Source organism: Piliocolobus tephrosceles, chromosome 8 (genome assembly GCF_002776525.5).
Source record: "Piliocolobus tephrosceles isolate RC106 chromosome 8, ASM277652v3, whole genome shotgun sequence".
Classification (NCBI taxonomy): domain Eukaryota; kingdom Metazoa; phylum Chordata; class Mammalia; order Primates; family Cercopithecidae; genus Piliocolobus; species Piliocolobus tephrosceles.
The window spans coordinates 16952423-16957323 of record NC_045441.1 but is presented as its reverse complement, the minus strand read 5'-3'; positions in this window follow the sequence as shown (position 1 = coordinate 16957323).

The following is a 4901-nucleotide window of genomic DNA, read 5'->3' as shown; positions in this document are numbered from 1 at the left end:
CCCGTCTCGGCCTCCCAAAGTGCTGGGATTACAGGCTTGAGCCACCGCGCCCCGCCTACTTACGACTTCCTTTCAGAATTAACAGCTTCTTCTCTGCTTATGGGACACTTTAATTTATGAATATTTTAATGTGTTATTAAATATTTCAAAATAATATAATGAACAATCATGTACTCCCCGGTAGTGTAAGAAATAAAACATTTCCAAAATACTTGAACCCTCCTATGTATAATACTGATGTCAGTGGCTGCTTCCATCATGACTGCTGCAGCAGGGAAGCGCAGCTGGGGCTGCACACTCCATGGAGCAACTGGGAGCCCTGTCCCTTTTGAGTTGGGACAGGAGCTCCCGGAGCCGCTGCAGCCACCCAAACCACAGCCACAGACCCAGGCTTCCTGCTGTACCAAGCAAGCAGGAGCCCCACCCTCCTGAGTGGGGCTACAGCCACCCAAACTGCAGCTGTGGATCCCAGCCTCCCTGTGCTCTTGAGGGAGCCAGGAAGGGGCAGGATCTACTTTCCTGGATGCAGACACCCATGGCTGCAGACCTGGGCCTACCGCGCCAGGAAAAAGCAGGCAGGAGCAAGGGACATGCCCCTTCCGAGTTGGCGGGGCAGGAGCTCTTGGGAGCAGCTGCAGTCGCCTTCCCAGGTGCGCAGGACGGGGGTTTCTCTGCAGCCTGCACCCTCAGGCGCCCTAGGAAGGATCCCCCTACATCTCCCTCCATGCAGGCTTAGGGGTATCTACTCCCACTGTCTGGCCTCTTTCTGCTCCCAGATCAGAGCAGGGTTGGAGTCAAGCTTTGGGGCCAGGAATGGCAGTAGTAGGCAGACAGAGTTCTGGGCAGAATGGGGCAGGGTCCCCAGTAAGGCCCCACCCTAAGGCCAGCGGGGGCTTGAAGGCTGGGACTGGGTTGTCAGTCCCTCCAACGGGAGTGGGGACTCATGGTGCCTCTTCCATGGCCGCCCATGGCCACCCATGGGCCAATTGGTAAGCACTTCCTCCTCTCTGAGGTCCATAAAAGCCCTGGGCTCAGCCAGAGCAGGGTAGAGGATGGCTAGAGGAGGAACAGGGAGAGATCGGGATGGGACGACCAGCTGCAGAGAGAAGTACCCTCTCTGCTGATAGCTGGAGACAATGGGGTAACCAGTTGCAGAGAGGAGTACCCTCTCTGCTGAGAGCTACAGATATCACCTGCAGGCCAAAAGGAGCTACCCTCTCTGCTGAGAGCTTCAGAGACCTGCAGAGACGTTGGAATGACTTGCCCACAATGAGGAGGCCCACCCTCTCCAGGGCCTCCTCTCTGCTAACTGCTGAACACTAGACTGGATGACATGCGTACAGAGAAAAGCTACCCATTCCTCTAAACTGTTCTAACACTAAAATAAAACTCCTCTTCCTCCTTCACTTGTCTGTATCCCTCATTCTTCCTGGACACAGGACAAGAACTCAGGCCAGGGTGCCACAGCCACAGAGGTTTCCGGCCAGAAAAAATGACACCCCAGAGATCCCGTAACAATATCTCCTCTGGGATCTTGTTTTCTCTCTCCATTTCCCATCACGCTTTCTCCTTCCACTACCCTACCACCTCCCTGGAATCATTATCCTGAATTCCTTGCTTATCATTCCATGCATTTCTCTATATTTTTACAACATTTGGAAGTATCCCTAAACAACCTATAGTATTCTTTTTGACTTGCTCTCTCACCCAGGCTGGAGCCCTGTGGTGCAATCTCAGCTCACTGCAACCTCTTCCTCCCGGGTTCCAGTGATCCTCCTACCTCAGTCTCGCAGGCAACTGGGTCTACAGGTGCATACCATCACACTCAACTATTTTTTGTATTTTTAGTAGAGATGGGGTTTCATTATTTTGCCCAGGCTGGTCTCAAACTCCTGAGCTCAAGCAATAACCTGCCTAGGTCTTCCAAAGTGCTGGGATTACAGGCATGAGCACTGCGTCCAGCCAACATATAGTACTTTTGGCATGTTTTAAAACCTATATAAATGATATCAATCTATATTCTTCTAAAACTTTTCTTTTCTTGGGGCAGGGTCTTGCTCTGTTGCCCAGGCTGAAGTGCAGTGGTGCGATCATAACTCACTGCAGCCTTGACCTCCTGGGCTCAAGCAATCCTCCCTCTCGAGTAACTGAAACTACAGGCACATACCACCATTAGCCGGGCTATTTTTTTTTTAAGAGACAGGGTCTAGCTATGTTACTCAGGCTGGTCTTGAACTCTTGGCCTCAAGCTATCCTCCTGCTTTGGCCTCCCAAAATGCTGGGGCTATAGGTGTGAGCTACCATGCCGGGCCTTTTAAAATTTTTTCTAATGATGGGGTCTCACTATGCTGCCCAGGCTAGTCTCAAACTCCTGGACTCAGGTGATCCTCCCAGCTCAGCCTCTCAAGGTACTGGGATTACAGGAATTAACCATCTCATCCAACTAGGCTGTTGTATTTTATAATACAGATAAAGACATGAACTTTTGGATATTCGTACTTCTACTTCAAAACTCCTGAAAAGAAACCTGAAGGAACTTAGCCTTAGTATTAACGTGGGATCCTGCCAAGCATGTGTCCTTAAAAATGAGTTGGTAGTATTTGAGTACCTTAGTGCCTCTGTCAGTTTTGGAAGACAGTAGATGTTTCTGTAGGAAATAATGAATATCTAGGAATTTCATTTATCTTCAAGTTCCATTATTCTTTAGAACGATTCTAAAAAGAGGAAACAACATCTTCATTTATGATGAAAATTTATTGACTTTCAGAACAAACAAACACTTTGCTGTTTGAACTACTCAACTAAAAAATGTTGCCCTGTTTCTAGAATGGGCTCATCTTACCAGAAAGTTTCATGAAATAGTTAAGTAGAAGGATAGTTGATAAGAAGCTAGCTATCTCTATTCTAATGCTACTGTTCCATTGCAGCTAATCTTGGAAAATTGCACACAAAGACTTAAAGAGACAACCTTCTACTAATTATATATTCACCTAGTATCCATTTCAACAAATGAAATTTCTCTCAGCCCATATTAATTGACATAATTACTGAAACGCCAAAATCAGATTAGCCACTGTAGCTCAAAGAAAAAAACAGAAAAGAAATCATTGCTCCAGCAAATTGCAAAAATGTTTTTAAAAAGGGCTCAAAAAGGTTGTTCAACTTGTAGATAGTTTTATATAAAGCTAATAAAACATGGCTATTTATTTCATTATTCATTCATGAGACAATTCTGGGTTCTTAACAGTGTATATTGGCTATATTGAAGCTTAAAAGTCAGTCTTTATAATACCCTGCACTTTGTTGATTGTTCTTGTAATCTCCATTATGCCTGTTTTAGTAGCATAGCACTTCTGTTCTAAGAAAAATTGTATCCACTACTATTTCTGTTTTCATAATTAACAATCACACACTTATCCTAGAAGCACAACAGCAGCAACAATGACATCATTGTATTTGCAAAGAGCTTACTTTTCACATTCCTGGCTCTTTTTCCTAAAACACTGACGTCATAGTAAAACATTGTTCTCCCTGCTTTGAGTTCAAATCGCCTGAGAGAAATATGAAGCAAACGAAAGAAGACATACATTAATGTAATTCTGCAAGGCAAAAAAAAAAATTTGCTAAGACTTCTTTATGTCTATTGCTTGACTATATGGCATCTATTGTTTTATGATCTTATTTCCTCATTTCCTATGCCCAATTGTTCTTGCCACTTAAAATGTAAACTCTAACACAATTCACCTTCTCTGTTCATGTTACTGTACTATCATTAGAATATCTTCGCTTTCCAGGATTTTTTTTAATCAAAGTTCATTAGCATTCTTTATCATCATCATGATTACTGCTATTATTATTTATTTTTGTCCTTCTCTGCAGAATGTTTTCCCTTTATTGTAACATTTGGTTTGTTCTCCCTATCATTTAATAACTAATCTCACACATTGGTATAGAATTCTGCTTTTGTTGAAAATTAGCTCTGATAAATCAGGGAAACATGAAGAAAAAAATGTAGACATATTGTAGTATAATTCTTCAAGATAAAAACAGGCCTGCTTGGCTGGGCACAGGGTGGTCTGTAATCCCAGCACTTTGGGAGACTCAGGCAGGTGGATTGCTTGAGTCCAGGAGTTCAAGACAAGCCTGGGCAACATGGTGAAAACCCCTCTCTCAAAACATACAAATATTAGCTGGGTGTGGTGGCATGTGCCTGCAGTCCCAGCTACCAGGAAGGCTGAGAAGGCTGAGGTGGGAGGATTGCTTGGGCCCCAGAGGTCAAGGCTGCAGTGAGCTGTGATTGTGTCACTATACTCCAGTCTAGGTAACAAGGTGACACCCTCTCTCAAAAAAGAAAATAAAAAAAACGGCATACTCAAATTATTTGCTGCTCTCTCTTTTTAAAATCAATCTCCTGAAAGTTACTCTCGCTTAACACATGAAATCATCACTTCATTATCTGTAAAATTGATGGCAAATTTTTGCTCATCTTACATTATTGATTACTAATTGTGTTTCCTGTTAATAATACCTAAATTTTATCTAACAAAAGTGTAGTGAAATTACAACAAAAATATAATGGAATGGGGATGTTGGAAGAAGAAATAAAGGAAATTGTAACACACCTATAAAATATTTTTTTGTTTTATTTTATTTTATTTTATTATTATTTTTTTTTTGAGACAGAGTCTTACTCTGTCGCCCAGGCTGTATGATCTCAGCTCACGGCAACCTCTGCCTCCAGGGCTCAAGTGACTCGTGCCTCAGCCTCCCGAATAGCTGGGATTACAGGTGCGCACCACCAAACCCAGCTAATTTTTGTATTTTTAGTAGAGGTGAGGTTTCACCATTTTGGCCAGGCTGGTCTAAAACTCCTGACCTCAAGTGATCCACCCACCTCTGCC